The sequence below is a fragment of the Peromyscus maniculatus genome, chromosome 3 (assembly GCF_049852395.1).
Source record: "Peromyscus maniculatus bairdii isolate BWxNUB_F1_BW_parent chromosome 3, HU_Pman_BW_mat_3.1, whole genome shotgun sequence".
Classification (NCBI taxonomy): domain Eukaryota; kingdom Metazoa; phylum Chordata; class Mammalia; order Rodentia; family Cricetidae; genus Peromyscus; species Peromyscus maniculatus.
In genome coordinates, this window is record NC_134854.1 from 49,948,315 (window position 1) to 49,973,596 (window position 25,282).

The following is a 25,282-nucleotide window of genomic DNA, read 5'->3' on the forward strand; positions in this document are numbered from 1 at the left end:
CAGCAATGCCTTACTCCTGGTGCCAACTTCTGTCTTAGATAGGTTTTCTACTGCTGTGAATAGACACCATGACCATGGCCACTCTTACAAAGAAGAAACATTTAATTGGGTTGGCTTACATTTTCAGAGGTTTAGTTCATTATCATCACTGTACAACAAGGTGGCATGCAGGTAGACATGGTGCTGGCTACATCTTGATCTGAAGACAATAGGAAGTAAACTGAGTGAAAGCTTGAAAATAGAGACCTCAAAGCTCACCCACACAGTGAGACACTTCCTCCCATAAGACCATATCTACTTGAAATAAGCTATATCTCCTAAGAGTGCCAATCCATATGAAATTCTGGGAGAAATTACATTGGAACTACTACAGTCCCCTATATGGCTAACCAATCACAAGCAGGCATTCCTAAAAGTATACATATAAGTAACACTGAATAGAATCAGCAGATTAAATTAATTTTTTATTAGCCGGGCGGTGGTGGCGCACGCCTTTAATCCCAGCACTCGGGAGGCAGAGGCAGGCGGATCTCTGTGAGTTCGAGGCCAGCCTGGTCTACCAAGTGAGTTCCAGGAAAGGCGCAAAGCTACACAGAGAAACCCTGTCTCGAAAAACCAAAAAAAAAAAAAAAAGAAAAAAAAAATTAATTTTTTATTTAAACCACACGCATACACACAAACGTAAAACCAACAAAAATAATAATAATAATAATTAATAAGAGGTGATGAATTTAAAAGGGAAGAAAATCATGTGAAGAGGAAGTAAGGGGGAAATACTATAAATAAATTAAAATCATAAAAAGGTAAAAGAAAAATAATCCAACCTGAAATAGATTTTCATGGGAGGTAGAGATCCAGAGCAAGAGGGAAAGGCGTGACTTCAGTGCAGAAGAAATGTCCTAGGAAAATATCTCCAGAGGTAAAAACAGCACAACACATATGAGAAAGTAATGGAATGTAGACAAGTTCAGCTGGAGAAGAAAGAACAGGGAAGGCTGGGTAAAGGCTGATGATAGAGATGGGGGAAGAAAATGACAGAGGACCTTAAGGGCTTTTGTCCTATATAACTAAGGGACTACTGACCTATAGGGTAAACACCCCTGGAAAGATACCATGTAAGTGGCTCAGGCGGATAGCAAGGTGGTTAAGGAGCTCACTGAGGCCACCAAGAGGGAAATGATGGCTATGACTTTATCAAACAGGTCATCAGGAATTTTAGTTAATGATTAATTTTCAACCAGCCATAGTACGGGTAGCACAAGCCTTTAATCCTAGCACATGGTAGCAAAGGCAGGCAGATCTCTGTGAGTTTTTGGCTAGCCTGGTCTACAGACTATGAAGACAGTCAAGACTTACACAGAGAAATCCTCAAAAAAAAAAAAAACCTCAACAAAACAAAACAGAAAGATTTCCTCTTAGTACAGAGAACCAAGGGGTGGATTTGAGACAAGCACCCATGAAAAGGTATTAGAATGGACTTCAGTGAGGTTGAGACCCATGCTGAAATGTTCCTGGTTTGTTAGAGCTCAGTAACTCTTACAGAGGCAGGGACTTCCTGAGGCACACAGGAAACTTGTCTTCCTAATTTACTTTATGTGCAGAGAGGAGACAGCCACACACTGCTGTGCATCACTGCTGGCACAGAAGTACACAGCTGTCTGAGAGGGGGAAGCCATCTCCAGAATGAGGGAAAAGTTCTCTTGGTTTGGTCTGGTAACCGTGTACCCATCAGGGACATCTCCTTTCTCAACGTTGTCAGCACCATATGAGTAATGGATCAGCCTCAGTCCATGACCCAGGTCCTGCCGATACCAGTACATATTGTTGTGGTTGTAAGTCTGGCGACAGCTCAGTGTCACTTTTCCTCCTGTTACTGTCACCTTGCTTCTTGGGTCTTGGGTGACTGCAGCCTCCATGTGTTCTGGAATAGAGGAAGACAGAGCCTGATGATGTCATCTTAGCTAGAATGGGGAATTCTGTTCAGGGAAGCACACCTGTGGCCTGGCCAGCACTCACTTACACACAGGAGACTCAAGGCCACACAGAAGAGCCTGAAGTCCATCTCAGGACCAAGGCAAGATCTGATGTCTTCCAGCCTTGTGTGTGGAAACTAGAGCTGGGGCTCTCCGCAACTTAGTGATGTCATTGTCTCCAACAAATGGGGAACTTCACAGTTGTCATGCCACACCCCTTCCCCACAGGAGCAAGCCAACTCTTAATTACAATCACATGGTTGGATTACACAGTATTATTTGGAGAGGATATACACAAATTAACAACTGAGACTTAAGGGATTTGTGGTTTGTTTTGTATGTATACATGCATGTACTCCTTTGATTTAAGTGAACATATAAGGTTTCTTTTATTCCTACTATGACACATTTCTGCCAGGGACCAGCCTCAGCAGTTTCAAGGGTCTGAAGCACTGGATACCTGGAAGGCACAGTATCGACTCAGAGAGAGTGCTCATGCAAGTGACAGGTCACTTCTGCTACAACTTCCTTAGCTTCTGCTTCTGCCTTGGTAACCTCAGTCTTTTATTATCATAAGCAAGGGGAAACAGAAAGAAAAGGGGAAATCACCCAATACAAAGTATCCTGATGATTCCCAAGGTTATTCTTAAAAAAATCACCAATATATTCTTCATAATCTTTTACTAAACACAGGAACTATCTCAGATTTAACACCAAAGCAAACATAATCTATTTTTATTATTAATGATTATACAATCTTCTGAGCACTTGACCCAGAGGCTAGCAACATGCAATTTCAAAAAAAAAAAAAAGGTAAAAATAAAAACAGTGGTCAATGTACCAGATAGTCATTTCCTTATCACACAGCCTGCTTCAATCTCAAGACCCCTGAAGCCACTCAAGTTCCTCCTCAGCCCTCTGTAAACACCAAGCCCCATGACTGGTGGGCCACAATGACCTCAAATAAGAAATCTGCCCCTGCAAATCAGGAACTTTTGTCTTTCTTATCCCAACAATTCTAAGGAAGACCTGATCCAATTTTCAGAGCTTCCATGAAAGGAAGCTCACCTTTCCTGGCAGCTCTTTTCAGTCTAGGAACCTAATAAAACTTGCAGCAATCACTCCAACCATTGCCACATTGTCTCCACACTCCTTACGGAGGGATCAAAATATCTGGATTAAAGTTGCCATCTCCCTTTCTTGGTGGAGGCCACCATTTTCCTCCTTTTCTAGGTTCCCACACTTCTCCTTTCTCGTCTCATCTATACATTACTCCGCCCACAGTCTTCAGCCAATACCCCTTAGGGTCTCAAGTTTTACACGATGCCCTTGGAATATCCTCAGAAACAGAATTATTCATCATGGTCAAACCGAATCCAGTGTGCTGATACATATCATACCATGTGCCATATATAGTTGACCACACATTCGGTACAGTTTATCCAAGCCTGAAAAGCTTCCCCAGGCTGCAGGTTCTTTCTCATGACCTGTATAACTGCCTTGACTCCAGCCTGGGTGATCACCTCTGTATAATTTCCCATGAAATTTACTTCACTCCTTTCCTGTATCACAGAAATCACCATTGGTCTAGGAACACAGAACATGAAGATCAGATAGAAGAAAAAGACCAGCATTACAAGAAGTAATTCTATGGAGGAGAACATGACAAGTGCATGCCATAAAGCATGACCTTGGGACACATAGGCATTTCTGCCTTGGCCCTCTAGAGGCATGCTAAGGAGAAGATCCAGAGGAAAACGCACGGAGGGTTGATGGTTCACAATCTTGTGTCTGTTTTTCTCCAATCTCTGCTGGCAGCACGTCAGCCATCTTATGTGCTGCTCCTGACACATTTCCTTATTTTACAATCTTTTATTTATTTGTTTATTTATTTATTTATTTATTTATTTATTTATTTATTTATTTATTTATTTATTTTACTATTTGTATAGTCTCAGTTGCACCCACACAACATGCCACAGTCTATGAAGTTTCTACTAATCTTTACTTTGCCTTAAATATGGAAGATAAACCTTCAGTGCCATCTATGGCTACAAGAACTGCTCAACATTCAGAAAGCTTATAAAGCACCAAGGTTGGGGTCACTACAAATTGAACAATTGATTTAAGATATATCATAACAATTCAGGAACATAAGCTCTACATTCTAAGCTAGGCTAGTGTGTCCTCACTGATTAAAAAAAAAATCTCCTTGTTTCAGGTGATTCTGTGGAAGACTGACCTAAACTTTCTTACTTTGATTCCTGTAAAGAGAAAGTCTCCTTCAACAATATGGGTGAGCTGTTAGCCTGGAAATGTGAAAGTCTGGTTTGTCTAGGTTCCCAGGTAAATGTAACTAATTCAATCAAAAGCTTGTGTTCTAAGTTCTCTAACGTGAAACACATACCTCCACTCAAAGGCAGTACAGGTTCCTTCCTAAGTAAAGGATATCTCAGTTGCAACCTACACAGATAGTATCAAAATATAAAACCTCCTTCTGTGGCCAAACATCCTGGTGGGATCTTAATAGATACTTTCTATAATCCTGTAACTGGTGAGGAAGGACTCAGAAGCAGAAGCAGAGACAAAGGGGGCAGCACAGCATCCATATGAAGAATCTTAGGACAGAGTCTGGCCATTCCAGAAAGGACATACCTCTCAACGCCAAAACCATGGCATGGCTGGTCCCCAGAAACCCAAGAGCCACCAAGAAAAAAGGCAATTGCCCATGGTTGAGTCTGTCCAAGGAAGAGCCACTGTCGACTTTAGACTTAGATGTTCAATTGTAGAACTTGAAATTTTGTAGCTCTTAGGCTCATTTCCAGGTTAAGTTCTGACCTACCAGTAATGGTAGTCTTCTTAACAATACTCTGATTTAATGAGAGAGAGAAGCGTATGCCATAATATCTCCTTATATTCCTTTTAAAATGATTGCTTGACTACTGAGTAACAAATTTTCTTTTGTTGAAAATATGAACCTCACCTTGAACCTATGACTATACAAACATTATCCAGCTTAATAGCATACATCTAGGACCTGTCAGCCCCTCATACATTCACAATAACCTCAGCTGGTCTTATAACACAAGAGACAGTGAACTATATATTTTTATGACCCAAACTGGGAGCCAAGAGGGAAATTCGAAACTTTGACATAGAAGGCAAAGTGATGCAGATTTCAATGCTTGTGTTGGTATTCTTAAACATGAAATGCTGGGAAATTTCATAAGCTACTGATTCCTATTGATGTATAAAAATCTTCATCTAGAAAATGGATGTGTTAATCTACCCTTGTTCTAAGACATATTGCCTATGCTCACACCCATCACAGAGCAGGGTTTCCTCCCACTGGCTAGGTAGGAGGTAGAAGGCATTGGCAGACACATGAGAACATCTGGAGTCTTGGGGCCCAAGCCACTTTTAGGACCACTCTGTGTAGGCTCAGGTAGTGAGGGGATTAGTAAAGACCTAGAAGCATTTCTGGGCCTTGGATAAGGTTGTGTGGAATCTCATAACCTCTCTTTAGTACATCACCAGTGGAGACAGGAAGATTAAGGGACAGAAAGCCTGTCACTCTGTAAGGCTGTGGTGAGCTGGCACAGAAGTACACAGCAGAGTCCTCCAGCTGCAAGGTGCTCATGTTCATCTCAGAGCGATAGTCACTGAACTGCTGGACTGAGAATCGGTTGGGCATGTTTCTTTTTGCTTGCTCTGTTCTTTCATAATGCTGAATGAGGAACCTCAGTTCCTGCCCCAGAGTCTGTTGGTACCAGCTCACAGTGTCATGTCCAGAGATGGGACTACATTTCAGAATGGACCTTCCTCCCTTTACTTTGATTATGTGTCTTGGAGACTGGATGACTCCAGGATTGGCTGAACCTGGGGAGGCAGGAGACAGGAGTAAGCATCCATAGAAAGAGTAGATGGATTCAGCAGCAGCAGCAGTAAAGGAGGTGAGGAGCAGTCCCACCAGGGCTCAGAACTTACTTGTTCCCAGGAGAAAGACAGTAACACAGCAGAGCAGGGTGGGTCCCCAGGCAGAGTCAGGGAGGGCAGTGTCACACATCTTTCTACTCAGGGTGCTGCTCTCCTTGGTGAGAGCAGGAGTCAGCTCCTCCTTTTCCTCATCTCATTGTCTGTGATGTCAGGCTCTGAGGTCATGATCTTGCTGTCTCCCATAGGCTCTCTGTACCCTTGGGCATAGTCTACTGGCCCAGCCCTTCCACCCCTTTGGGCTCAGCCTCCTTAGTGGAAGGGGAGATGGCTGTGCTGAATAAATATGGGTGACTTTGGGGAAATCCTTTTCATATTTCCCTCTGAGGCAGGTGCTTCCTCCTCTTCTAGCTCCAGGAGGTTTTAGATTGACAAGCTTACAGTTCATGGCTATAGTTTATGGATCCCTGTATTGATGCCCAGGTTATGTGCAAAGATGACTGATCACCTGTACCCTATGTTGTGCCTACTGAGATGGCACTGCTTCTGGTTCTACCCTTCTGTGGACTCTAAACCAGAGCTCTGGATCAGCTCACTCCTTGGATCCACAGTGCCCCCTAGCGACCAGCTATGGAGTCACAGGGTTAGAGCTCTAATAGCTGTCATAGAGGCTGGGAGGTCAAAAACAGGCATCAGGGGACCAGAAAACATGTCAGAGTTGTTGCCAGTTCCCGTGTACTCACCAAAATCTCAAATATTGTCTGTGCTAGTGAGAGATGCATAAAAGGAACTCATTAAAAAGAAGAAAACAGGCCGGACGGTGGTGGTGCATGCCTTTTATCCCAGCACTTGTGAGGCAGAGCCAGGTGGATCTCTGTGAGTTCGAGGCCAGCCTGGTCTACAGAGCAAGAGCCAGGACAGGCACAAAGCTACACAGAGAAACCCTGTCTCGAAAAACAAAAAACAAAACAAAAAGAAGAAAGCAGTAATTTCTATATTGTATCACAGTGCTGTAGGGAGGCATAAACTAGTCATTAGACACCAGATGCCTTTGGAAGGGAGAGGACCTGGGCAAAACCTTTAGTCTAAGAGAATTTTTATGACAGGCTGACTGTGGGTGCTGTCAGTGGAGAAGCCTATGGAACACTTGGGAAAATAAACCAGTCTAAGGAAGAGAAGGCTAAGAATGGTGGAATGTTGGAATTACTGTGGACAACTAGCTTATCTTGAAGAAATTTAAATATTAAAATTTTACATCGGAATCCCCTCTTGCATATTTGACCATTTCGGGTTATCCTCAGCTCACTGACACCTTGTCCTCATTTTCTCTCTGTTTCCTTATGAATATCAGCTTCATTCATTAATTCTTCCTTCTGGAGAATCCAATCTACTGCTACTTACAGTCAGCTATTTCTCATAACAGACACTACAATTTCTACTTCTAGAATCTTGATTGGGAACTTTGCATGTCTCCCTCATTTCTATCAATCTCTTAAAGTATGTGCTGCAGTTACACTGTTTAATGTCATTGTCAGCCAATTCCTCAGAAACAGGTTGCTTTCTAATGATTGATTTTTTCCCCTAGTGATGAGTCCTATTTTCTTCCTTCTTTGCAAAGCTGTAATCTTCTATAAAATGCCAAGTGTATATTTTATGTTTGATTGTGTTAGATACCATGGTCTTCTTATTAATAGCTTTATTCTGCAATGTTCTTATGTCACTGAGAAATAAAAATCATGGATATTCCTAGCAGATCATTGTTGCTCTTTGTAGACTTTGGCAAAGATAGATAAAAAACAGAAATGGACACTACTTAAAAATCTGTAAAGTGAGGGGTAGGTAGAAAAATATACAATTTTAATACAATGAAGTATTGAAATAAGTCAAGTTGTTATAAATATTAAAATGCATGAAATATTACATGAAGTGAAAGAAATCCGACAGAAAGGGAAAAATATAATTCTAAGTATAGACGTCCTAAAAATAGGCAAGATTGGCACAAAGAAGGAAAAAAAGTTACTGTTTAACAGGTTTAGAGAAGAAAATTTTTTTGGAAATAGTAATGATGGTTATATATCATCATGAATTTGTGTAAAATACCACAGGATTATAGATATTTAAAAAGAGGTGGAGTTCAGAAAATGACTGTCCAGTATGCTACCTTGGTTTCTGCTTCTTCTAAATTAAAGGTGCTTGGGGAAAAACAAGTGTGGGAAAAAAATCTTTCTTTCAGCCCCTCCTGGTAGACAAAATACAATCTCCAAAAGAAGCATGTGACCCTCTCCGTGGGAGTCCCACTAACCAGGGAGGATTAAGTTATAACAGGAGTAGATACTGAAGGCCCACAATCAGACAGACTTCTCAGAGTCTAACATCCATCTCTTGGGGACATTTTCAGTTTTCTCCCAAACATTTATTCTTTTATTTATTTATCCCCCCAACCTTCCTGCATCACCCTGTGGAAAGAAAATAAAAGTTTCTAGATACCAGTAGGTGTTTAGATATTCATTGTCCTTTCATTTGACATCCAGAGACATGAAATTAGCCTGCATAGCTTTTTACCAGTTAATCTGTGAATTTATTTCCTAGACACAATGCTGAGAGTAAACAATAATCCTTCCCTCAGAAGCATCAAAGTGAACTTTATTATTACCATGTATTTCATTATGATCATAAACATTAAAAAGAAGAGAAAGAAAGACTATCTTCAAAGTGACAAAGTGAATAAAAGTAAAGGTTAATAACTGAATCCTCCATGAGGTACTTAAACAAAGAAACTCAAGTAATTCAGAGGCACTGGTAATTAATAAAGTGGTGTTTGTTAGAGAGCATCCCATAGAATGTTGTCTGATATGGTTGCAATTTTCTTGTGTAGTTTAACACAGTTTCTGGTAATTTACAGCTCTGTGCACATTCTGCTTTGTAATTCTTTAGAAAATGATCCTATCTGGTAAGTATGAATCCAAGATTCATCACTTCAGCTGCTGATGTGTTGGTTTTAAGTGACAATGAAAAAAGTTAACATTCTGTGGTAATTTCTATTTATTCTTCTGTGACTTGACAACTTATGCTGAATATTGCTGTATATACTAGGCAATCTTCTCCATTAATAAAAAATCAATGAAATGGTTACTAGTGATATTCTGCTATACTGATAAATGGGAGCCTTGTCGAGTCATCATTACAGAGGCTTCCTCAGGCTGTAGAAGGGAGTGGGTGCAGACCCACAGTCAGACATTATTTGGAGGGTTTTAAATGGAGTTCTCCACAAGGTCCCTCCACTTTGAGATCTGGGAACTGTGCAGAAGAGATAGAGGGTACAATGTAGGAGTTAGAGGGATGGAGGACACTGGGAGAACATGTCCTACCAAACCAATTAAGCAGAGCTCACATGGGCTCACAGAGATTCAAATGGCAAATATGGGGCCTACAAGGGCCTGCACTAGGTCCTCTGTGTGTATCTTATGGCTGCTCAGTTGTTTCTTTGTGGTACTCCTAACAGTGGGGTGGGTGTATCTCTGACTCTTTAGCCTGATCCTGGGACTCTTTTCCTCCTACTTCTTCCTTGACCAACCTCAATAGGAGGGATTTTGTCTGTCTGTCTTCTTCTTCTTCTTCTTCTTCTTCTTCTTCTTCTTCTTCTTCTTCTTCTCCTCCTCCTCCTCCTCCTCCTCCTCCTCCTCCTCCTCCTCCTTCTCCTCCTCCTCCTCCTCTAAAACAATACAACCACCTGCAGCTCCCCCTCCTTCCACTCCCCCTTGTTTTGTGTTGTTTGAAAGCCTGCTCTGAAATGGAGGGGGAGGGGATCTTGAGGAGAGGGGAGGAGGATCTGCAGGAGAAGGGAATGGATCTGGGGAAAGGGGGAAACTAGTAGGAGAGGAGGGAGGGGAAACTGTGGTTAGAATGTACTGTGTGAAAGAACAGTCTATTTTTAACAAAAATTAGTAAATGAAATCTTTTTGATAACTATATTAGGCAAATTTTGCAATATTACAAAGCAAAATAGTACATATTTGGCTTACAAGAGTGTTCCCCAAAGACTCATGTATGACAGGCTTACTTGTCTACACAATGTTCAGAGGAAGGGCTATGAGAAAGATTAGATCATGAAGGCTTTGATTTCATCATTGTCTAGTCTATAGATGGGTTTATAATAGAAAGGAGAGCCTAGTAAGAGGGTATATGATGTCCCAAGGGGAATGCAGTTAATAGATCAATCAGTCTCTCTCTCCTCTCTCCTCCTCCTCCTTCTCCTCCACTTCCCCCCACATCTTCACTCACATCTTCCCTCTCTTCATCTTCTCTCTTATCCTCTCCTCTTCTTTTCATTATCTTCCTTCTTGGCTGTCAAAGGATGGGAAATACAACTCTGCTACATTCTTCCTGCCAGGCTGTTCTGTCACACCACAAGCCCCCAAACCACAGGTCCAATTAATCATAGACCAAAACTTTGAAATACTGAGGTTAAACACATCTTCTTATATCTTTTAGACCTATCATGATGCAAGAAAGATGACTATGACCTGAATATACAAACTCAATGCTGGCACAGTTTTATTGCCTATTTTGTAGAATGAAATGCGGCATGAGCAGCTTCCTGAAGTCATCTACTCAATGAGCCAAGTTACTGACACATTACAACAAGATAATATGATAGTTCTATTTGTAAATTCACCAATAATAAGGAAAAAGAGTAATAGGTATTGAAATCTGGCATGGTAATTCCTCCAGATTATTTTTTCTTCTTGCAATTAAAGCCTGCTGAGAGAAGGGAGTAACTCTTCCCCAGGATGAGTCCCATACATGATTATCCAATCACAAGCAGGCATCCCTAAAATTATAAATGTAAGTAATACTAAATAGACTCAACTGTTTGAATTTATTTATTTATTCAGGCCATACACAAAAAAAAACAAAATAAAAAATAATAATTAAAGAATAAGAGGCCTTGAGTTTGAAAGGGGAGAAAATAATGTGAGGGACTAGAGGAAGAAGTAAGGGAAGAAATAATATAATTGAATTAAAATCTTAGAAAATAAGATTTTCATGGGAAATAGAGATTCAGAGGAAGAGGGAAAGGCATGCCTTTGGTACAGAAGGAAGGTCCTAGGAAAATGTCTCCACAGTTGAAAACAGCACAAGACAAATGAAGAAGGGGAATGTAGATACATTTAGCTGGGGAGGAAAGAACCAAGGAAGGCTGGGTGAAGGCTGTTGATAGAGATGAATGATGAAAATGACATAGGACCTTATGGGCTACTGTCCTGTAGAACAAAGGGGTTACTGGCCTGGAAAGAGACCATGTAAGTGACTCAGGTGGATAGTAATGTGGTTGAAGAGTTAACTTGAAGTCCACAGGGAGGGAGATAGTGGCTGTGAGCTTATCAAAAGAGTCATCAGGACTTCAATTAAGGATTCAGGTTTCTTTCTGTAAGCAGAAACAAGGGGTGGATTTGTGACAAGCAGCCAAGAAAAGGTGTTAGAGTTGGTCTTCAGTCAGGCTGAGACCCATGCTTAAATGTCCTTTGTTTTTTTTTTTAGAGCTCAGTGACTCTTAAAGAGGCAAGGACTTCCTGAGGCACACAGGAAACTTGTCTTCCTAATTTACTTTATGTGCAGAGGGGAGGCAGCCACACATTGCTGTGCATCACTGCTGGCACAGAAGTACACAGCTGTCTGAGAGGGGGAAGCCATCTCCAGAATGAGGGAGAAGTTCTCTTGGTTTGGTCTGGTAACCGTGTACCCATCAGGGACATCTCCTTTCTCAACGTTGTCAGCACCATATGAGTAATGGATCAGCCTCAGTCCATGACCCAGGTCCTGCCGATACCAGTACATATTGTTGTGGTTGTAAGTCTGGCGACAGCTCAGTGTCACCTTTCCTCCTGTTACTGTCACCTTGCTTCTTGGGTCTTGGGTGACTGCAGCCTCCATGTGTTCTGGAATAGAGGAAGACAGAGCATGATGATGTCATCTCAGCTAAAGACTTGCAAATTCTGTTGAGGGAAGCACAATTTTCATGTGTCCAGCACTCACTTGCACACAGGAGACTCAAGGCCACACAGAAGAGCCTGGAGTCCATCTCAGGACCAAGGCAAGATCTAATATCTTCCAGGCCTGTTTGTGGTAACTAGAGCTGGGGCTCTCAGTGACTTAGTGATGTCACTGTTTCCAACAAATGCTGAGCTGCACAATTAACATGGCACACCCCTTCCCCACAGAAGCAAGCCAACTCTCAATTATAATCGCATAGTTGGATTCCACAATACAATTTCGAGAGAATATACACAAATTAATAGCTGAGGTTTAAGCAATTTGTGATTTGTTTTGTATTTATACATCCATGTACTCTTTCTTTGATTTAAGTGAACATATTAGGTTTCTTTTATTCCTACTATGATACATTTCTATATTTTACATTCTTTTATTTTTAAACTACATGTATAGCCTCAATTGCACCTACACAACATGCCGTATTCTATGAAGTTTCTACTAATTCTTTACTTTGCCTTAAACACTTGAAGATGAACCTTCAGTGCTGTCTATGGCTACAAGAACTGCTCGACACTTAGAAAGCTTATAAAACACCACGGTTGGGGTCATTTCAATGTGAACAGTTGATTTAAGCTATCTCACAACAATTCAGGGACACAAGCTCTACATTCTATGCTAGGCTAGTATGTCCTCGTTGATTGTAAAAACAAAAACAAAAGCAAAAAATGTCCTTGTTTCAGGTGATGCTGTGGAGGGCCGACCTAAGCTTCCTCATTGTGATTTCGGTGGAGAGAGAGTCTCCTTCAGCAATGTAAGTGAACTGTTAGCCTGGCAATGTGAAGATCTGATTTGTCTAGGTTCTCATGTAAATGTAACTATTTTAATCAAAAGTTGGTGTTCTAAGTTCTCTAACATGAAACACTTACCTCCACTCAAAGGCAGTATAGGTTCCTTCCTAAGTAAAGGATAGGTCAATTACTGCCAACACAGATAATACCAAAGTATAAAACTGCTTTCGGTTCCCAAACATCCTGGTGGGATCTTGACGGATACTTTGTATAATCCTGTAACTGGTGAGGAAGGACTCAGAAGCAGAAGCAGAAACAAAGGGGGCAGCACAGCATCCATATGAAGAAGCTTAGGACAGAGTCTGGCCATTCCAGAAAGGACATACCTCTCAACGCCAAAACCATGGCATGGCTGGTCCCCAGAAACCAAGAGCCACCAAGACAAAAGGCAATTGCCCATGGTTGAGTCTGTCCAAGGAAGAGCCACTGTCGACTTTAGACTTAGATGTTCAATTGTAGAACTTGAAATTTTGTAGCTCTTAGGCTCATTTCCAGGTTAAGTTCTGACCTACCAGTAATGGTAGTCTTCTTAACAATACTCTGATTTAATGAGAGAGAGAAGCGTATGCCATAATATCTCCTTATATTCCTTTTAAAATGATTACTTGATTACTGAGTAACAAATTTTCTTTTGTTGAAAATTTAAACCTCACCTTGAACCTATGACTATACAAACATTATCCAGCTTAATAGTATACATCTAGAACCTGTCAGCACCTCATACATTCACATTAAGCTCAGAACACAAGAGACAGTGAGCTGCAACATTTTTTTAACCCAAACTGGGAAGCACCAAGTAAATTCAGAACTTTGTCATAGAAAGCAAAGAGATGCAGATTTCAATGCTTGTGTTGGTATTCTTTAACATGAAATGCTGAGACATTTCATAAGCTACTGATTCCTATTGATGTGTAGAAATCTTAATCTAGAAAATGGATATGTTAATGTCTACCCTTGTCTTAAAATATATTGCCTATGCTCACAACCCAAAACAGAGTAGGGTTTCCTTTCACTGTCTAGGAGCTAGAGGTTCTGGCAGAGATGTGAGAACATCTGGAGGTGTGGAGCTCACCCCAGTTTTAGGACCACTCTGTGTAGACTCATGTAGTGAGGGGATTAGTAGTGATCTAGAAGCATTTGTGAGCCTTGGCTAAGGCTATGTGGAATCTCACAACCCCTCTCTACCTAGTACATCCCCAGGAAGATTAAGGGACAGAAAGCCTGTCACTCTGTAAGGCTGTGGTGAGCTGGCACAGAAGTACACAGCAGAGTCCTCCAGCTGCAAGGCGCTCATGTTCATCTCAGAGCGATAGTCACCGAACTGCTGGACTGAGAATCGGTCAGGCATGTTTCCTTTCCCTCTTTCCATTTTTTCATAATGCTGAATGAGGAACCTCAGTTCCTGCCCCAGAGTCTGTTGGTACCAGCTCACAGTGTCATGTCCAGAGATGGGACTACATTTCAGAATGGAACTTCCTCCCTTTACTTTGATTATGTGTCTTGGAGACTGGATGACCCCAGGATTTGCTGAACCTGGGGAGGCAGGAGACAGGAGTGAGCATCCATAGAAAGAGTAGATGGATTCAGCAGCAGCAGTAAAGGAGGTGAGGAGCAGTCCCACCAGGGCTCAGGACTTACTTGTTCCCAGGAGAAAGACAGTAACACAGCAGAGCAGGGTGGGTCCCCAGGCAGAGTCAGGGAGGGCAGTGTCACACATCCTTCTACTCAGGGTGCTGCTCTCCTTGGTGAGAGCAGGAGTCAGCTCCTCCTTCTCCTCATCTCATAGCCTGTGATGTCAGGCTCTGAGGTCAGTGATCTTGCTGGCTCCTATAGGCCTCTGTACCCTTGGGCATACTCTGCTGCTTCAGCCCTTCCCCCTTTGGGCTCAACCTGCTTAGTGGAAGGGGAGATGGCTGTGCTGAATAAATATGACTGACTTTGGGGAAATTCTTTTCTTATTTCCCTCTAAGGCAGGTGCTTCCTTCTTTTCTAGCTCCAGGAGGTTTTAGATTGACAAGTTTACAGTTCAAGGCCACAGTTCATGGCTCCCTGTAGTGATGTCCAGTTTATGTGCAATGATGGTTGACCACCTGTCCTTGGCCTTGGGCTTCTTGATTCCACTGCTAATGTGCTACTGTGGGCAACAAACCAGAGCTCGGCAGCTGCTGGCTCCGTGGGTCCACAGTGCCCCCTAGCGACCAGCTGTGCAGTCACAGGGCTATACCTCTAATGGCTGTGGTAGAGGCTGGGAGCTCAAAATCAGGCATATAAGAGAGGACCAAAAAACTTTATAATGTCCTTGCCAGTTCCAGTGTACCCACCAAAATCTCAAATATTATCTGTGCTAGTGAGAGAGACATAAAAGGAACTCATTCAAAAGAAGAAAACAGTAATTTCTAAATTGCATCACAGTGTCCAGGGAGGCATACACTAGTCATTAGACACCAGATGCCTTTGGAGGGGTGTGGACCTGGGCAAAACCTTTTGTCTGAGAGAATTTTTATGACAGGCTGACTGGGAATGCAGTGAGTGGAGAAGCATATAGAGCACTTGGAAAAATAAACCAGTCTAAGAAAGATAAAGGCAAGAATGATAGAATGTTGGAATTATTGCAGACAGCTAGCTTCTCTTGAAGAAATTAAAATATTAAAATTTTACAACGGAATCCCCAGTTGCATATTTGACCATTTGGGGTTATCCTCAGCTCACTGACACCTTGTTCTCATTTTCTCTCTGTTTCCTTATGAATATCAGCTTCATTCATTAATTCCTCCTTTTGGAGCATCCAATCTTCTGCTACTTACAGTCAACTATTTCTCATCACAGACACTACAATTTCTACTCCTAGAATCTTGATTGGGAACTTTGCGTGTCTCCTTCACGTGTGCCTAGCTGTTAAGGTATGTGCTACAGTTTCATTGTTTCATGTCATGGTGAGGCAATTTGTCAGAAATGGGTTGCTTTCTCGTAATTGATTTTATCCCCAGTGGTGAGTCCTATTTTCTTCCTTTTTGAAAAGCTGTAATCTTTTATCAGATGCCAAACTGTATATTTTATGTTTGACAGTGTTAGATACCCTGATTTTCTTATTAATACAATAAAGCTTTATTTTGCAATGTGCTTATGTCACTGAGAACAAAACGCTGGGAAATCTAGAAGATCATGGTTGCTCTCTGTAGGCTTTGGCATACATAGAGATGGACAAAACTTAAAAATCCATTAAGTGAAGGATAGGGGGGAAATGTACAATTTCAGTACAATGAACTATTGAAATAAGTCAAGTTCATATACACCTATAATGTAACAAATATTATGTGAAGTGAAATAAACCAGTCACAAAGAGAAAAAATTTAATTCAGAACATAAACTTCAAAAATAGGCAAGATCAGAGCCCTGAGGGAAGAATAGTTACTGATTAATTGGTTTAGAGAGGAAAACTTCTTGGCAAATACATACTGAGTTTGGTTCTATAACACAACAAACATGTATAAAATGCTGTGAGGTTAGATATATTAAAACAGAGATAAGGTTCTAAAAAGGGCAGTCCAGTCTGTTACTTTGGTTTCTGCTTCTGAATTAAAGGTGCTTGGGGAAAAACAAGTGTGGAAAAAAATCTTTCTTTCAGCCTCTCATGGTAGACAAAACACAGATTCTCCAAAAGAAGCAGGTGAGCCTCTCCCTGGGAGTCTCACCAACCAGGGAGGATTAAGTTATCACAGGAGGAGACACTGGAGGCCCACAACCAGACTTCTCGGAGTCTAACATCTATCTCTTAAGGATATTTTCATTTTTCCTCCAACCATTTATTCTTCCCCAACCTTCCTCTATCCCCTACACCTCATCCTGTAAGGAGGGAATAGAAGTTTCTAGATACCAGTAGGTGTTTAGATATTCATTGTCCTTTCATTTGATATCCAGAGACTTGAAATTAGCCTGCATAGCTTTTGACCAGTTAATCTGTGAATTTATTTCCAGACACAATGCTGAGAGTAAACAATAATCCTTCCCTCAAAAGCATCAAAGTGAACTTTATTATTACCATGTATTTCATTATGATCATAAACATTAAAAATTAGAAAAAGAAAGACTATCTTCAAAGTGACAAAGTGAATAAAAGTAAAGATTAATAGCTGAATCCTCCATAGAGGTACTTAAAGGAAAAGACCCCAAGTAATTCAGATGCACTGGTAACTAATAAAATGGAGTTTGTTAGAGAGCATCCCATGAAATGTTTTCTGATGTGGCTGAAGGTTTCTTCTGTGGTTTTCCACAGTTCCTGGTAGTTCACACCTCCATGCACATTCTGTTGTGTAATTCTTTAAAAAAATGTTCCTATCTGGTAAGTTTAAATTCAAGGATCATCACTTCAGCTACTGGTGTGTGTGTGTGTGTGTGTGTGTGTGTGTGTGTGTGTGTGTGTGTGTGTGTGTGTGTGTGTGTGTTATAAGGAACAATGAAAACAGTCAGTTGTTTGTGGTAATTCTTTTTTTTTCCAAGATTTACTTATTTATTATGTATACAGAAGAGGGTGCCAGATCTCATTACAGATGGTTGTGAGCCACCATGTGGTTGCTGGGAACTGAACTCAGGACCTCTGGAAGAGCAGTCAGTGTCCTTAACCTCTGAGCCATCTCTCCAGCCCCCGTTTGTGGTAATTCTATTTACATGTTTTTAACTTGAAAATTTAGGAGGAATATTCTGTATTTCCTGGGTTATCTTGTATTGATAGTAGTATTCTTTATTTTTTTGGTGTAAGAATTCTATAGGCAAAGTATGCTATATTACAAAGCAAAACAGTGCTTGTTTGGTTTAGATGTTAACTGTTCCACAAATTCAGGGGGTTTTATTTTATTATTATTATTTTTTGCTCGTTAGTTCTCCCTACACCAAGGCTGAGGTTTAGGCCCCAGTCTCCAAAAAGCCAGCCCATGCACCAAGGACAGGTCCCAGCTCCACTGCCTGGGGGCCTCCCAAACAGTTCAAGCTAATCAACTGTCCCACTTATCCAGAGGGCCTGGTCTAGTTCCATGGGGGCTCCTCAGCCATTGGTTCACAGTTCATGCATTTTAAAGACTTTCTGGTCTACTCAGTGTTCAGAGGAAGGACTTTAAGAAAGAATAGATCATGGAAAATTAGGTTTCACCAATTGCTAATCTATGGATTAGGTTTATAACACAAGGGACATTGATTCATGGAGATAACTTCAGAAAGAAGGGGTCAGCATGTATTAAAAGATGTCTACTCCTGTGTGTGTATGTGTGTGTGTGTGTGTGTGTGTGTGTGTGTGTGTGTGTGTGTGTCTCCCCACCCTCCCTCCTTCTCCTTCTCCTTTGCCTTCCTTCTTGGCTGTCATGAGGTGGGCACCCCAGCTCTGTCATATTCTTCTTACCAGGCTATTTTGCCACACCACAGGTCCCAAACCACAAATCATAGAGCAAAACTTTGAAATACTGAAGTAAAATACACCTTCTTTTGTTTTTGAGGCCTTGACGTCATGATGGCCCAAAGGTGGCTATGCCATGAATCTCCAAACTCAATGCTGACTCAGTTTTATTGCCCAGTCAGTAGAATGCAGTGTGTCATGAGCAGCTTCCTAAAGTCATCTACCCAGTTACCACCTACTGAGCCAAGTTACTGCCAAGTTACTGACACATTACAACAAGAGAATATGATGGGTTTATTTGTAAGTTCATCAAGATATGGAAAAAGAGTAATAGGTATTGAAATCTGGCATGGTAATTCCTCCAGATTTTTTTTTCTTCTTGCAATTAAAGCCTGCTGAGAGAGGGGAGTGACTCTTCCCCAGGATGAGTCCCATACATGATTATCCAATCACAAGCAGGCATCCCTAAAATTATAAATGTAAGTAACACTAAATAGACTCAACTGTTTCAATTTATTTATTTTTTCAGGCCATACACACAAAAAAACAAAATAAAAAATAATAATTAAAGAATAAGAGGCCTTGAATTTGAAAGAGGAGAGAATAATGTGAGGGACTAGAGGAAGAAGTAAGAGAAGAAATAATATAATTACATTAAAATCTTAGAAAAATAATCCAATCTGAAATAGGAAAGTAGTTCATGGGAAGTAGAGATCCAGAGGAAGAGAGAAAGGCGTGACTTCAGTGCAGAAGAAATGTCCTAGGAAATGTCTCTATATTTGAAAACAGTGCAACACATATGAGGAAATAATTGAATGTAGACAAGTTCAGCTGTAGAGTAAAGAACAGGGAAGGCTGGGTAAAGGCTGGTGATAGAGATGAGTGAAGAAAATGATATAGGACATTATGGGCTACTGTTCTGTAGAATAAAAGGGGCTACTGACCTATAGAGTAAACACAGCCTGAAGTGTTCATAATATGTGACTCGGGTGGATAGTAAAGTGGTTGAAGAGTTAACTTGAAGTCCACAGGGAGGGAGATAGTGGCTGTCAGCTTATCATCAGGACTTCAGTTAAGGATTCAGGTTTCTTTCTGTAAGCAGAAACAAAGGGTGGATTTGAGACAAGCAGCCATGAAAAGGTACTAGAATGGACTTCAGTAAGTCTGAGACCCATGCTGAAATGTTCCTGGTTTGTTAGACATCAGTGACTCTTAAAGAGGCAGGGACTTCCTGGGGCACACAGGAAACTTGTCTTCCTAATTTACTTTATGTGCAGAGAGGAGACAGCCACACATTGCTGTGCATCACTGCTGGCACAGAAGTACACAGCTGTCTGAGAGGGGGAAGCCATCTCCAGAATGAGGGAGAAGTTCTCTTGGTTTGGTCTGGTAACCTTGTACCCATCAGGGACATCTCCTTTCTCAATGTTGTTAGCACCATATGAGTAATGGATCAGCCTCAGTCCATGACCCTGGTCCTGCCGATACCAGTACATATAGTTGTGGTTGTAAGTCTGGCGACAGCTCAGTGTCACCTTTCCTCCTGTTACTGTCACCTTGCTTCTTGGGTCTTGGGTGACTGCAGCCTCCATGTGTTCTGGAATAGAGGAAGACAGAGCCTGATGATGTCATCTTAGCTAGAATGGGGAATTCTGTTCAGGGAAGCACACCTGAGGCCTGTCCAGCACTCACTTGCACACAGGAGACTCAAGGCCACACAGAAGAGCCTGAAGTCCATCTCAGGACCAAGGCAAGATCTGATGTCTTCCAGCCCTGTTTGTGGTAACTAGAGCTGGGGCTCTCAGTGACTTAGTGATGTCATTGTCTCCAACAAATTTGGAACTTCACAGTTGCCATGCCACACCCCTTCCCTACAGAAGCAAGTCGATTCTAAAGCATAATCTCTTAGTTACTTTATGCAACAATATTTATAGGGAATATACAAAAATTACCAACAGAGAAGAGAAAGAATTTGTGACTTGTTTTTTATTTCTATATGCATGTGTTCTTTCTCTGATTTTAGTCAGGGTTATGATTAGGGTTGCTGAAAATGTAAACCTCATCTTGAAACTATGACAATACAAGCATTATCTGGTTTAATATTATCCATGTATAACCCTGCAGCCCCTCCCACACAAACACACTAACCCAAGCTGGTCTTATAAGACAAGACACAGTGAGCTACTACATTTTTTGACGCAAACTGGAAAACACGAAGGAAACTCAGAACTTTGACATAGAAGGCAAAGAGATTCAGGTTTCAATCCTCATGTTGATATTCTTAAACATGAAACTTTGGTAAATTTCATAAGCTACTGATTCATGTTGATGTATAGAAATCTTCATCTAGAAAAATGGATATGTTAATCTCTACCCTTGTCTTAAAACATATTGCCCATGGCCATACCTCAACACAGAGCAGGGTTTCCTCCCACTGGCTAGCAGCTAGAAAGGCATTGGCAGAGATGTGAGAACATCTGGAGTCTTGGAGCTCACCCCAGTTTTAGGACCACTCTGTGTAGGCTCAGGTAGTGAGGGAATTAGTAAAGATCTAGAAGCATTTGTGAGCCTTGGCTAAGGCTGTGTGGCATCTCATAATCACTAACTAGTACATCACCAGTGGGAGCAAGAAAGTTAAGGGACAGAAAGCCTGTCACTCTGTAAGGCTGTGGTGAGCTGGCACAGAAGTACACAGCAGAGTCCTCCAGCTGCAAGGCGCTCATGTTCATCTCAGAGCGATAGTCACCGAACTGCTGGACTGAGAATCGGTTGGGCATGTTTCCTTTCCCTCTTTCCATTTTTTCATAATACTGAATGAAGAACCTCAGTTCCTGCCCCAGAGTCTGTTGGTACCAGCTCACAGTGTCATGTCCAGAGATGGGAATACATTTCAGAATGTAACTTCCTCCCTTTGCTTTGATTATGTGTCTTGGAGACTGGATGACCCCAAGATTGGCTGAACCTGGGGAGGCAGGAGACAGGAGTGAGCATCCAGAGAAAGAGTAGATGGATTCAGCAGCAGCAGCAGTAAAGGAGGTGAGGAGCAGTCCCACCAGGGCTCAGGACTTACTTGTTCCCAGGAGAAAGACAGTAACACAGCAGAGCAGGGTGGGTCCCCAGGCAGAGTCAGGGAGGGCAGTGTCACACATCCTTCTACTCAGGGTGCTGCTCTCCTTGGTGAGAGCAGGAGTCAGCTCCTCCTCTCATCTCATCTCATTGCCTGTGATGTCAGGCTCTGAGGTCAGTGATCTTGCTGGCTCCTATAGGTCTCTGTACCCTTGGGCATAGTCTGCTGTCTCAGCCCTTCCACCTTTCAGCTTCAGCCTAGTTAGTGGAAGGATGGGGAGGAAGGCTGAATAAATATGGCTGGCTTGGGGAAGTCCTTTTTATGAAATCCTCTGAGTGAGTAGTTTTCTTCTCTTCTCCTATATCCAGGGGTTTTAGATTGCCAAGGCTACAGTTTATAACTCGCTGTAGTGATGCCCAGCGTATGTGCAAAGATAATTGATCCCCTGTCCCCCATTTTGTCCCCCACCCCGAGCCTGCACTGTTTCTGGTTCCACAGCTAAAACCCTACTGTGGTCTCCATGCTACAGCTCTGCATCCACCCGCTGAAAAGCTACCCAAGCTCACTCGGTGGATCTGCAGTGCCCTCTAGTGACCAGCTAAGAAGTCAACGGGCTCTACCTCTGCTAGCTATACTAGAGGCTGGGAGCTCTCAAAATCAGGCATCAGGGTTAGGCTAGAAAACTGCAAGCCAGTTTCAATTTACACACAGAAATTTCAAGTAATACCTGAGCCAGGGAGAGAGGAATAAAGGGTTTCATTAAAACAAGAATAAACTCTAAGTCATATTACAGCATTGACATACACTAATCATTAGGTGTCGGATAATCTCAGAAGGGGTGGACCTGGGCCAAACACTCTTTTAGTCCAGGGGATTTTTTTTATGACAGGCTGACTGTGGATGCTGTCAGTGGAGAAGCCGAGTAAGCACTTGGGAAAATAAACTAATCTAAGGAAGAGAACACTGAGAAGGGTGGAATGTTGGAATTACTGTTGAGGACATCTAGCTAGTCTTTCAAGAGGTGAGCTGCTGGTATTGCTGAAGGCAGGGTGGACCCCTCATTTGCTTCATGTGTGCACTCAGTGAATTGGATTGGGGAAGAGACTGACCGTACTCATGGCTAACCTGAAGTATTAAAATACGGCTGTCCTCTACACAATTCCTAGTCACACAGGATCCCTGTAGCCAAAACAGTATATGTTCCAGCTGCAGAGAGCAGACTGCTCTCAGCTTGCACAGCACCTTAGGGGAGGGAAGAATATATGGATAGGTGATAGGGATGGAGAACAGATGGGGATTTTGTCATCCAGGTGGTTTTAGGGTCCTAAGGAGTAGAGAAGGATGGCACTGGGGAGGTCTGGATGGATCTGATTTGTGTAGGAGTTCCCTGTAGATAAATTATTGATCCCCCAACCACTATCCCCAGTATGTAATGGCTGAATTAATATGTAATCAACTGCATTGTATCTAAAGCCTTAGAACTAGTCAGGTGCTCCTCCCACCCAATACCATTTCTTACCCTCTAATCCTACCTGATCTTTAACAAAGCATTAATAATTCTAAGGATAATCTCTATTTTGTTGTGCTTTTTTGTAACTGTTTTAAATAAATCAATTTGTACTGTATATTTGTACTTTTGTGAGATCCTTTTTGCTGTTTTACCATTTTAAGTCTCTGTACTTGGCTACACACAGATTGTATTTTTATTGTTAATGCTCTTCTTATGGATACCTGCATTTAACTTGTGGACTATGTAAACACAATATATATCAATATCTATATATCTATATATCAATCTATATAAACTACTAGCTTTTCAAAAAAAAATTTTACAATGGAATCCCCACTTGAATATTTCACCATGAGGATATCCTCAGCTTACTTACTCTTTGTCCTTATTTTATCTGTGTTTCCTTATGAATATCATCTTCACATTTGTTAATCATTTCTTCTGGGGCATCCGATCTATTAGTACTAACAGTCAGCTGTTTCTCATCACAAACATTGCAACTTTTACTTGGCTCTTTCCATGCCCCTCTCATATCCACAAACTGGTTAAGTACATCCTGCACTTATACTGTTTAATGTCATTGTCAGCCCATTTGTCAGAAATAGGTTGGTTTCTAGGGATTGACGTCTCTCCTAGTAATGAGTCCTATTTTATTCCTTCTTTACAAAGCCGTAAGCTTTTATTAGATGCCAAACTTTATGTTTGATGGTTGAGGATGCTAGTTCTTACTACACTCATAGCTTTATTATACAATGTGCTTACATCACTGAGAAGCAAATATCAAGGAAATTCCCAATAGATAGTTTTTGCTCCTTGCAAAGATATGTATGAAATTATATATGAAATATTCCCATATATGTGACGTATATATAAACATTTTCATATATATATGACATATATATGAAAATATTATTTAGAGTGATTAAGAACTTTGATTTAAATGGAGCTTGGGGAAATAGACTAACAGATAAAAGTTCTATTATAACTTTTTAATAGATGAGACAGTATGCTATACTTGCAGGATCTGGCAACAGAGCAATATAACAGAATACAGTCCCAGGAAAAAAAAGATCGATGCATATGTAATTATTGCTTTATGATAAATGTGATTTTATTGACTGCTATGGGATAATGCTTTGGTACACTGATTTAATAAAACTGTGACTGGCCAGTAGCCTGGCAGGAAGTATAGGCAGGATAAGCGGTCAAGGAGAATTCTGGGAAGAAGGCTGAGTGAGGAGATGCCAGTCTGCCGTGCAGGGAGCAGCATGTAATGGCACACAGGTAAAGCCACGGAATATATGGCAACATATAGATTAACAGAAATGGGCTGAGTTTAACGTAAGAGCTAGTCAGTGGTAGGCCTGAGCTAATGGCCGAGCAGTTTTAATTAATATAAGCTTCTGGGTGATTATTTTATAAGCTGGTGTGGGGTCTGCTAGGCAGGATTGAAGAAAACTTCAGCTACAATTGACCAGTGAAGTAAGTAAATGTTATCCATTAGCAAATACCACTGGATAAATTGGAGAACTATGTGGAAAATTATACAATGACCTTTCCTATATAAAGAGAATAAGTGTAGCTGCATTACAAATTAAAGTGTAAAAATTTGAAAATTTTTAAATAGGTATATATGAAAGCATGATTGTTTTGTATATCAGATAACAAAATATATAATAAAAACTAAAAAGAGGAAAATGGAATGACTTTGGTTTAAGAACTTTGTTCATCAAAATATATACTGTAAACTGAGCAGTGGTGGTGCACACCTTTAATCCCAGCCCTCAGGAGTCAGAGGTCAGTGAATCTACATGAGTTCAAGGCCAGCCTGGTCTACAGAGCAAGTTCCAGAATGGCCAAAGCTAAACAAAGAAACCCTGTCTTGAAAAACTAATATATCTGAATGTGTATATATATATATATACATATATACTCACATGCATATGTATGTGTGTATACTAATACATAAATATATACATCATATATATATATATATATATATATATATATATATATATATATATCACCAAATGTCATTTTAAAATGCTTAAGGAGATGAAAATTCTAACTCATTTGATCATTATACTATATGCATGTTATGTCACACTGTATTTGATAAATATATGTAAATAAAATACTAATGTTTAAAAAAGAAGTTTAGAATATTGCCTCAGTCACAGGCTTGTAATCCAAACTTTCAGGAGGCAGAGCCAAACAGATCTCTGGCTGGTTGACCAGCCTAGCCTAATAGGACACCCAGGTCTCAATAAAGAGAACTTGTCTTAAGAAAATAGCACCAAAGAAATAATAAGGCTGACCTCTGGCTTCCACAATACACAGACAGACAGACAGACAGACAGACAGACAGACAGACAGATACATGAGCACACACACTCACATTCACACATAAACACAAATACATACACACATACTCGTAAACATACACACACATACAAGCATACACACACACACTCACACAAACACAACAAAAAAATGAATGGCTGAGTAATACTGGAAGGCGAAAGAGAGCATCAGTGGCTGATGAAAACTCCCCATGCTCAGGGGAGCCTGTAG

General features: G+C 41.1%; 2 long non-coding RNA genes across 2 annotated transcripts; both read right to left on the reverse strand.

Annotated features, from left to right (window-relative positions):
• Window positions 1-11,494: 11,494 nt before the first annotated feature.
• Window positions 11,495-14,524, reverse strand: LOC143272147 (uncharacterized). The gene is made up of 2 exons (XR_013049588.1): window positions 14,387-14,524; window positions 11,495-11,845 (listed from the first exon to the last, which is right to left on the reverse strand). It is a non-coding gene; the product is annotated as an uncharacterized LOC143272147 (long non-coding RNA).
• Window positions 14,525-19,377: 4,853 nt separating this feature from the next.
• Window positions 19,378-21,707, reverse strand: LOC143272305 (uncharacterized). The gene is made up of 2 exons (XR_013049740.1): window positions 21,202-21,707; window positions 19,378-19,728 (listed from the first exon to the last, which is right to left on the reverse strand). It is a non-coding gene; the product is annotated as an uncharacterized LOC143272305 (long non-coding RNA).
• Between the last annotated feature and the right edge of the window lie 3,575 nt (window positions 21,708-25,282).